The sequence below is a fragment of the Triticum aestivum genome, chromosome 2A (genome assembly GCF_018294505.1).
Source record: "Triticum aestivum cultivar Chinese Spring chromosome 2A, IWGSC CS RefSeq v2.1, whole genome shotgun sequence".
NCBI lineage: Eukaryota > Viridiplantae > Streptophyta > Magnoliopsida > Poales > Poaceae > Triticum > Triticum aestivum.
In genome coordinates, this window is record NC_057797.1 from 536921688 (window position 1) to 536933588 (window position 11901).

The following is an 11901-nucleotide window of genomic DNA, read 5'->3' on the forward strand; positions in this document are numbered from 1 at the left end:
CTCGTGTTCGACCTTTCGGTCTCCGTGTTCCGAGGCCATGTCTGTACATGCTAGGCTCGTCAAGTTAACCCTAAGTGTTTTGCTGTGTAAAACTGTCTTACACCCGTTGTATGTGAACGTAAGAATCCATCACACCCGATCATCACGTGGTGCTTAGAAGCGACGAACTTTAGCAACGGTGCACAGTTAGGGGAGAACACTTCTTGAAATTGTTGTAAGGGATCATCTTATTTACTACCATCGTCCTAAGTAAACAAGATGCATAAAACATAATAAACATCACATGCAATTATATAAAGTAGTGACATGATATGGCCAATATCATATAGCTCCTTTGATCTTCATCTTCGGGGCTCCATGATCATCTTGTCACCGGCATGACACCATGATCTCCATCATCATGATCTCCATCATCGTGTCTTCATGAAGTTGTCACGCCAACGACTACTTCTACTTCTATGACTAACGCGTTTAGCAATAAAGTAAAGTAAGTTACATGGCGTTCTTCAATGACACGCAGGTCATACAAAATAAAGACAACTCCTATGGCTCCTGCCGGTTGTCATACTCATCGACATGCAAGTCGTGAATCCTATTACAAAGAACATGATCTCATACATCACAATTCATCATTCATCACAACTTCTGGCCATATCACATCACATGATCAATCGCTGCAAAAACAAGTTAGACGTCCTCTAATTGTTGTTGCATCTTTTACGTGGCTGCAATTGGGTTCTAGCAAGAACGTTTTCTTACCTACGAATAACCACAACGTGATTTTTTCAACTTCTATTTACCCTTCATAAGGACCCTTTTCATCGAATCTGCTCCAACTAAAGTGGGAGAGACAGACACCCGCCAGCCACCTTATGCAACTAGTGCATGTCAATCGGTGGAACCGGTCTCACGTAAGCGTACACGTAAGGTTGGTCCGGGCCGCTTCATCCCACAATGCCGTTGAAGCAAGAAAAGACTAGTAGTGGCAAGTAAGTTGACAAGATCCACGCCCACAACAAAATTGTGTTCTACTCATGCAAAGAGAACTACGCATAGACCTAGCTCATGATGCCACTGTTGGGGAACTTCGCAGAAAATTAAAATTTTTCCTACGGTTTCACCAAGATCCATCTATGAGTTCATCTAAGCAACGAGTCAAGGGGAAGAGTTTGCATCTACATACCACTTGTAGATCAAGTGCGGAAGCATTCAAGGGGATGGTGATGATGGAGTCGTACTCGACGTGATTCGGATCACCGATGACCAAGTGCTGAACGAACAACACCTCTGCGTTCAACACACGTACGAGACGGACGACGTCTCCTCTGTCTTGATCCAGCAAGGAGGAAGGAGAGGTTGAGGAAGGCAGCTCCAACGGCAGCACGACGGCGTGGTGTAGTTGGTGCAGCAGTACTCCGACAGAGCTTCGCCAAGCACGTACGGAGGAGGAGAGGTGTTGGGGAGGGGAGGGGCTGCGCCTTAAGTTGTGTCCAGCAGCCCTCCCCTCACCCCTCTATATATAGGAGGAGAGGGGCAAGGGGGCCGGCCCTCTAGGGGAAACCCTAGAGGGGGGCGGCGGCCAAAGGGTGGGGGGCTTGCCCCCCAAGCAAGGGGGGTGCGCCCCCTTTAGGGTTTCCCCCCCAACCCTAGGCGCATGGGCCCAAGGGGGGGCGCCAAGCCCACTAGGGGCTGGCTGCTATCCCTACACAGCCCAAGTGGCCCCCCGGGAGGGGTGGTCCCTCCCGGTGGACCCCCAGAACCTCTCCGGTGGTCCCGGTACAATACCGGTATGACCCCGAAACTTTCTGGTGTCCGTTTAACAACTTCCCATATATAAAACTTTACCTCCGGACCATTCCGGAACTCCTCGTGACGTCCGGGATCTCATCCGGGACTCCGAACAACATTCGGTGATCACATACTTGTCTTCCTGATAACCCTAGCGTCACCGAACCTTAAGTGTGTAGACCCTACGGGTTCGGGAGACATGCAGACATGACCGAGACTCTCCGGTCAATAACCAACAGCGGGATCTAGATACCCATGTTGGCTCCCACATGCTCCTCGATGATGTCATCGGATGAACCACGATGTCGAGGATTCGATCAAACCCCGTATACAATTCCCTTTGTCAATCGGTACGTTACTTGCCCGAGAGCCGATCGTCGGTATCCCAATACCTTGTTCAGTCTCGTTACCGGCAAGTCACTTTACTCGTACCGTAATGCATGATCCCGTGATCAACCACTTGGTCACTTTGAGCTCATTATGATGATGCATTACCGAGTGGGCCCAGAGATACCTCTCCGTCATACGGAGTGACAAATCCCAGTCTCGATCCGTGTCAACCCAACAGACACTTTCAGAGATACCTGTAGTGTACCTTTATAATCACCCAGTTACGTTGTGACGTTTGATACACCCAAAGCACTCCTACGGTATCCGGGAGTTACACGATCTCATGGTCGAAGGAAGAGATACTTGACATTGGAAAAGCTCTAGCAAACGAACTAACCGACCTTTGTGCTATGCTTAGGATTGGGTCTTGTCCATCACATCATTCTCCTAATGATGTGATCCCGTTATCAACAACATCCAATGTCCATAGCCAGGAAACCATGACTATCTGTTGATCACAACGAGCTAGTCAACTAGAGGCTCAATAGGGACATATTGTGGTCTATGTATTCACACATGTATTACGATTTCCGGATAATACAGTTATAGAATGAGTAAAAGACTATTATCATGAACAAAGAAATATAATAATACTTTTATTATTGCCTCTAGGGCATATTTCCAACATTTCCAAGGTCATGTGAACATTCCACCACCTATACTTGAAAAAATTTATAACCAAGGGGGAGACGATGATGGTGATGATCACGAGCATGAGGACGAGCATGACTTATATACTCAGTGGCGCCTGTGAACTTATTCCGATGGATCACCTCTTCTTGTATGTATACAAGGCACTGCTGATGTTACTTACGAAGTGAGTGTTGTCTCCCATGGTCGCACTCTCTAGACCTATTCCAACATCCGTTGCAGGGTATTTGGGATGGACACTAGTGTGCTAGCGCCAACACCTTCTCCCTGGTTCAGTATTGATAGTCTTGGAGAAAACTTGCTCTTCCTTGGACAAAACTATCAAATAATGGTGAAAGGCGATCCAACTGTTGTTGACACACTGTTACTACCATTTATGAGAAGCAGCTGTATCTATACCTCGGACATTGCTATGGTTCCCTACCCTGGCTATCACAATATGCGTCCTGATATAGGCCGCTTCAGCGTGGATGATCAGTCCTGCGTTGGTCTCGAGATTGATAATAGCTGGCCCTTCCCAGAGAATCAGTTATGGTTCAAAGCAAGCGTTTCCAACGCCGAGGATTGATTGAGCCGAAGTTCATTTTATCGCTTTGTTATTTGTTATGCGAGAAAAACTTTACTTTACTAGAATGTTTTGTTGGAAATAATCTATAATCCAACATGTATCCTCGTTGTCGTTGTGTGCTAATGACTTGTTGTATGCAATGAATGGTACATTTGCATATGCATCCCGTTAACTCATACCTGCTCGCGCGGCACACGGGTCGGGTGGCGACACGTATATTATTTTTCTATTTGGATGATTAATGCTGCCGCTTTATTGCTTAACCGATGCATGGCACGTATCCATTGTTAGTCTAACGCTCACGGTTCGAATAAATAATCTATCTAGGATATTGGTTCCCAATTATTAATAATCTTCCGTCTATAATTAGATAAAGATTACATCAAAACTAGTCTCAAATTTGACAAAAAAAGTACAATGCCACTTTGTATTGGTGTCCATATGAATAGTGCTAGTTATTTTAGTTGCAAAAATTAGATAGTGCTAGTGATTTTTAGCTACATATTTTGACAAATCGCAGTGTTACAAGGTTGACAAATGGCAATGTTACTAGATCAACAAATGTCAATCTTTGCAGTTTGACAAATGGCAACATACCCAATATGACAGATGCAAATCTTACCAAATTGTTTGTACGTGGTTGCACACCGGTCATCCAAAACAACCGTTTGCGTTGAAGGGATGCACAAATCCTGCTCGGCACATTTTCTCTTGGCTTCACGGGGAAGCTGTCGGTTTGCATATAGGTGTTGTAACTAAAACGTTTGCGATCAAGAGCTGCACAAATTCTGCTCGGCACATTTTCGCTTGGCTTCCTGGGGAAGTTGTCGGTTTGCATACGAGTGTTCTAGCTAAAACGTTTGCGATGAGCGTTTTATATTTAAAAACCATTGACGTTATTTTCAAAACAAAATCGTTTGATAAATCTGTACATTAAGAGAGAAAACACAAGTTCGTTCAAACCATATCTTTCATTCAGTCACACTGCGAATTTATATTCATATGATCAAGAATTCGAGATACAGTATTAAACCCCCCAAAAAACTATTTCCGGCGGCGGCAGAGGCGGCATGCCGCGTCGTCGTTGTCGTCCTCCGGGAGGCCGTTGTTGAAGTCTTCAAGGCAGCACATAATGTTCTTCACTTATAAATCAAACATCATGTTGTCGCGCGATCGACGGGCGAGGCGTGGGAGGACGACAACTGGCACCGCTAAGAGGTAGCGGTCGACGGCAGCGTCCCATGCCACCGAGGGGGGAACGCGCATGGGCACGGGCGCAGCGGATGCAACCAAACGCACAGGGACCGGCGCCGCGGTGGGTGGAGGGGCGCGCATGGGCATAGGCACAGGCACGGCGGGTGCAGCCAAATGCATGGGGACCGACGCCACGGTGGGTGGAGGGGTGTGCACGGGCATGGGCGCTGGCATGTACACGAGCTCGTGCGGGTCTGTGGAGACCTCGCTGACGCCCGCGGCTTCCAGCTCTGCGATAGTGCTCGGCGACCAGCCCGTCAGTGCTACGGGGATGGTCGCTGGCGCGGGCGCGGGGATAGGAGCTGGGACGGGAGTGCGGGCAGCAACCGCCGCGGCCAGCTCGTTCAGGGCCATGTCCATGAGACCCCATTCCTCCTTATTTTCTATCTCCTCCGGCTCGGAGTCGACTTCACCAAACTTGAAGACTAGTGGCAGATGATCATTCTGCGCCATGGCGTTGGTGGAGGTCTGCGGGAGGGAGGGGAATGGGAGGCAAACAGTAAGGCCGTTCGTATTAAACAGCGGCTCGGGCGCCATTAATGGAGAGGAAGGCAGGCGGCCATGGAAGTCAAAGGGCTCGCTTCCCAGTGAGCCTGCACATCATACAACTCACACGCTTCCCGGTGAGCCCACGCATTGGAGGACAGCTTGCACGCCTCTCGGTCAGCCTGCGCACCGGAGTCCGCTCGCACGCCTCCCGTTCAGTCAAGCAGCTGTCCACATGGCACCTCCTATAGCCATTAAAACCAAGACACGTGGCGTCATGTGAATGATTAACAGAACACACATGATTTGAATTATACAAGCGTTTGAGATATTAAAGTGGCAGGTATTTTTTTCAAAATGCCTTAGTTGGTTGTTATTCGAGTGCGCCTTCTCTCAAAATGGACAAGAAAAATACGACAACATGTCAGGTGCCATTCCATGATAGCATGCCAGGTTTCATGAATTTCAGATGAGTTTTGGATTTACTAGAATTTAAAAACAAAGTATCGCAACGTTTTGCCGGCAATCAACGGTGCCCTAGTGTTTGAAATTCATTCCCATTTCTTGCATGGGACCTAAGCATGCACCCAAGGACACAGATTTGATTTTCCAACCAATTTATATGCACTGGAGCATGTACATGTAGTTCAAATTTGAATTATGCACATAAAACGCCTAGAAAGCCTAGTTAATTTATAAAAATGTCCAAACGAACCCCGAAAAATTCCAAAATTTAACACAATTCTCCTGTTGTTCTATGTTGACACTAGAATTTTTTTGAAATCAATAAGAGGCAACGGATATCGTTTCGTCCCCAAAGGTGTCACATTCCCTACCGAAACCATCAGGCTTGTTGTGAGAAGCTCTGGTTTGTGAGAAGCTTATGCCCAAACCTGCCCCAAATGGGAAAAAATTTAACACATCATGTTGATGCCACTCCATGATAGCATGCCAAGTTTCATGAATTTCAGACGAGTTTTGGATTTACTAGAATTTAAAAAGCAGGTATCTCAATGTTTGCGGCCGAGTGACAGTGGCAAGGTGTTCATTCCCATTTCTTGCATGGGACCTAAGCATGCACCCGAGGACACAAATTTGATTTTTAACCAATTTATATGCACTGGAGCATGTGCATGTAGTTCAAATTTGAATTATGCACATAAAGTGCCTTGAAAACCTAGTTAATGTATAAAAAGTCCAAATGAACCCTGAAAAATTCCAAAATTTAACACAACACTCCTCTTGTTCTATGTAGACACTAGAAATTTTTTCAAAGCAATAAGAGGCAACAGATACCGTTTCGTCTCCAAAGGTGGCACGTTCCCTACCGAAACCATGAGGCTTGTTGTGAGAAGCTCTGGTTTGTGAGAAGCTTATACCCAAACCTGCCCCAAATGGGACAAATTTTTTACCACGGCATGTTGATGCCACTCCATGATAGCATGCCAAATTTCATGAATTTCAGACGAGTTTTTGATTTACTAGAATTTAAAAACAAAGTATCTCAATATTTTGCCGGCAATCAACAGTTCCCTGGTGTTTGAAATTCATTCCCATTTCTTGCATGGGGCCTAAGCATGCACCCAAGGACACAAATTTGATTTTTCAACCAATTTATATGCACTGGAGCATGTGCATGTAGTTCAAATTTGAATTATGCACATAAAATGCCTAGAAAACCTAGTTAGTGTATAAAAATGTCTAAACGAACCCCGGAAAATTCCAAAAATTAACACAACACTCCTGTTGTTCCATGTTGACACTAGAGAAAAAATTGAAATCAAGAAGAGGCAACATATATCGTTTTGTCCCCAAAGGTGAAACGTTCCCTACCGAAACCATCAGGCTTGTTGTGAGAAGCTCCAGTTTGTGAGAAGCTTCTACCGAAACCTGCCTCAAATGGGACAAAAAATTTACCACAACATGTCGGTGCCGCTCCATGATAGCATGCCAAGTTTCGTGAATTTCAGACAAGTTTTGGATTTACTAGAATTTAAAAACCAGATATCTCAATGTTTGCGGCCGAGTGATGGTGGCAGGGTGTTTGACATTCATTCCCATTTCTTGCATGGGACCTAAGCATGCAACCAATGACACATATTTGAATTTTCAACCAATTTATATGCATTAGAGCATGTGCCCGTAGTTCAAACTTGAATTATGCACATAAATGCATAGAAAACTCAGTTAATGTATAAAAATGTCCAAACGAGCCCAAAAAATTCCTAAAATTAACACAACACTCATGTTGTTCAATGTTGACACGAGAAAAAAAATTGAAATCAAGAAGAGGCAATGGATACCGTTTCGTCCAGAAAGGTGAAACATTCCCTACCGTAACCATGAGGCTTGTTGTGAGAAGCTCTGGTTTGTGAGAAGCTTATATACCCCAACCTGCCCCAAATGGGACAATATTTACCACTGCATGTTGATGCCGTTCCCTGCTAGCATGTCAAGTTTCATAAATTTCATATGTGTTTTCGATTTACTAGAATTTAAAAACCATCTATCTCAATGTTAGCGGGCGAGCGACGGTGGCAAGGTGTTTGACATTCATTCTCATTTCTTGCATGGGACTTAAGCATGTAACCAATGACACACATTCCAATTTTGAACCAATTTATATGCACTTGAGCATGTGAATGTAGTTCAAATTTGAATTATGCACATGGATGCATACAAAACTGAGTTAATGTATAAGAATGTCCAAACGATCCCCGAAATTCATCCCCATTTCTTGCATGGGACATAAGCATAAACCTATGGACACATATATGATTTTACAACCCATGCTGTTGCACCGGAGCATGTGCATGTAGTTTAATTTTGAATTGTGCACCTAAAATGTCTAGAAAACCAATTTAATGTATAAAATGTCCAAACGAACCCTGAATAATTTGAATTTCTTTTACGACACACATATCATTGCATGTTCACTGCAGATAAAAGTTCTAGCAATTCAAATACCGTCCATTGCTGCTGTGACCCCATTATGTAATTCAAGTCAATATGAAAAATCATGTAGATCCCACACAATTTATTATCACCAACCATGTGAGATGCAGTACAAAATATCCTGGAGCACCATCTGATGACACTTTGCGTGCCAGTTTTTTCGCTGAAGCGATTCAAAAATTTCGGCTTTCGCGGAAATATCTACCTCCTCACCCGCCCCCCTTACCAAAAGCCACATATCCCCTGTTTCCGCCTTCCTTTCCAAGTTTAAACCTGCACTCCTTGCTTGCAGCGCCGCCACCTCACCGACGACCCTCCTTCATGCTGCTCGGCCTCACCAATCCAGGCAGGTAATCCACCCCCGACTCCCATCCTCCTCCTTCCACATCCCACATGCCCCGACCACCGGCGCGACAACTTCCACCCAAATCACTGACCCCTCCACCAAATAGGCGCCGCCCTAAGCCATGGTGCTCGCAATATAGCCAAGATCTCAAGGAGCATTTGGCAGCGGAGAAGCAAATCACGGTCACCCGCGTGGATGAGGTCGCGATGACTGCCATTTGTGCCGACCCCTAGATCTTGGAGAGTACCTGGCCGTCGAGGCCACCGTTGACGCCTCGCGCGCCGATGCCGCGACGCGGTTGGCTGCTTTAAATGACAGTTCGTGGCGTTTTATCGAGGCCACCCTCGGTGCCTTCGACAAAGACTACGAGGTGTTTTCTCAGCATGCACGTGCTTACCTCATCTCGAGAGCTAGCAGGTTGGTGCCCGAAGCGGCTCAGGCAACTCATCACTACGACGAGGGCACCCACGATGCGGAGGCCTTGCCCTCTTCAATGTCCAAGGAGCCAATCGTCATCTATATCTCCGACAATGAGGAGTAGCTTGTCTTATTAGCTCACTATAAGGACCCATGTCCAGTTTGCTAGGTACTGCCTTTCCTTAACAAATTCTAGTGAATTGTGCTATCTACTTTTACCATGCAATCTGTTGCTCTAGTGTATATGTTTTATATGTCGTGCAATGTGGTGCTCACTTATTAACTGTTGGTTAATTAGTTGTCGTGTTCAATTTACTGTTTGGTTCAATTCTGCAAATGTGATGTTCAATTCTTCAGTGTGCAATTTTGTATTGTCTTCCATGTGAGAAATAAATCGATTTTTTGTTTACAAAATACATGAGAAACAAATACAATTGCTACATTTCCAAGTTGTACACTGAAATAAATCGATCTTTTGTTCAATTTACTGTTTGGTTAACTGTCTGATCTTCTAGTATGTTATACATTGTGCAATGTGGTGCTCAGTTAACGTTTGGTTCATTTGTTGTGGTCCTTAGTTAACTGTTTGGTTCAATTCTGCAATGCGATGTTCAATTGTTGTGGGTGCATTCTGTTATTGTATACCATGTGAGAAATGAATCGAATTTGAATATACTAAATACATAAGAAATAAATACAATTGCTATATTTCCAAGTTGTTAAGCATGCTTGGTTTGGTTAACTGTCTAATCTTCTATTTAGTAGTATGTCATATTGTGCAATGTGGTGCCCAGTTAACGTTTGGTTCATTTGTTGTGGTGTTTAGTTAACTGATTGGTTCAATTCTTCAATGCGATGTTCAATTGTTGTGCGTGCATTCTGTTATTGTATACCATGTGAGAAATAAATCGAATTTGGCTGTAGTAAATACATGAGAAACAAATACAATTGCTATATTTCCAAGTTGTTAAGCATGCTTGGTTTGGTTAACTGTCTGATCTTCTATTAGGAGTATGTTATATTGTGCAATGTGGTGCTCAGTTAATGTTTGGTTCATTTGTTGTGGTGTTTAGTTAACTGCTTGGTTCAATTCTGCAATGCGATGTCCAATTGTCGTGGGTAGAATTTTGTATTGTTGTACATGTGAGGAATAAATCGAATTTGGCTGCACTTAATACATCAGAAACATATACAAGTGCTATATTTCCTAGTTCTTAATCATGCTTGGTTTGGATAAATGGGTTTTCCATGTGGCTTGAATTAATCTGATGAATCTCCAACGTGCTTATTTTTCATCAACATATTTTACTACTAGCGTGCGAACCGTTACTTAACCTGATGACTAACTACCTTATATGTGTTGCAGGGAAACAATGGGAAGCACTGAGGTTTACAATCGAGGTTAGCACGTGCATGGTCCGTTGTCTAATAGCACATTATTGTGCAATTGCAGGAACCATTCTAATATTTAGGTTTTTAACAATTTGTCTTGCACATGTAGGTCCTGCTGTCAAAGGTTTTGACCTACTGTTCGACCCTTTTTTCATATGGGGAAATGACTTGTCCATGAATATCAATCAAATCAAGAAACTCAGAAAGATTGTTAGGATAAAGAAATTAGCAATGAAAAAAAACAAGATCTTTGTCTACACATTGAAGAACTACTAACTATTATACCTTACCTCTTTTATTCCTTTGCCCCGTTTCCAATATAGAGAAGATATTTATGCACATCCTTGTTTTCAGGCCTTTCCAAAGCTGTTCACTGATGGTTACCTCCCAAACCACCTCTAAGGTCAAGAGGCGAGCAAGGTTTCCATACAACACCCACGGTACAATATTGAAGTGTTCCCGAAGAGTACGAAGGATGGACGGTCAATCATCCACACGCACTGGCCTAAAGTTGCAAAGACCATCAACATGAATGAAGGCTCAATATTTGCCTTCCGCCTCAGCAGTTTTCCAGATGAGATGCTGATGGAAATATGCCCTAGAGGCAATAATAAAGTTGTCATTTATATTTCCTTATATCATGATAAATGTTTATTATTCATGCTAGAATTGTATTAACGGGAAACTTAGTACATGTGTGAATACATAGACAAACATAGTGTCACTAGTATGCCTCTACTTGACTAGCTCGTTAATCAAAGATGGTTAAGTTTCCTAGCCATAGACATGAGTTGTCATTTGATGAACAAGATCACATCATTAGAGAATGATGTGATTGACTTGACCCATCTGTTAGCTTAGCACTATGATCGTTTAGTTTATGGCTATTGCTTTCTCCATAACTTATACACGTTCCTATGACTATGAGATTATGCAACTCCTGAATACCGGAGGAACACTTAGTGTGCGTCACAACGTAACTGGGTGATTATAAAGATGCTCTACAGGTGTATCCGATGGTGTTTGTTGAGTTGGCATAGATCGAGATTAGGATTTGTCACTCTGATTGTCGGAGAGGTATCTCTGGGCCCTCTCGGTAATGCACATCACTATAAGCCTTGCAAGAAATGTGACTAATGATTTAGATGCAGGATGTTGCATTATGGAACGAGTAAAGAGATTTGCCGGTAACGAGATTGAACTAGGTATGATGATACCGACCATCGAATCTCGGGCAAGTAACATACTGATGACAAAGGGAACAACGTATGTTGTTATGCGGTTTGACCGATAAAGATCTTCGTAGAATGTGTAGGAACCAATACGAGCATCCAGGTTCCGCTATTGGTTATTGACCAGAGATGAGTCTCGGTCATGTCTACATAGTTCTCGAACCCGCAACGTCCGCACGCTTAACGTTCGATTACAATCGATATAATGAGTTTTATGTGTTTTGATGTACCGAAGGTAGTTAGGTGTCCCGGATGTGATCACGGACATGACGAGGAGTCTCGAAATGGTCGAGACATGAAGATTGATATATTGGAAGGTTATGTTTGTACACTGGAATGGTTTCGAATGAGTTCGGGAATATACCGGAGTACCGGGGGGTTACTGGAACCCCCCGGGGAGTTAATGGGCCTTAATGGGCCTT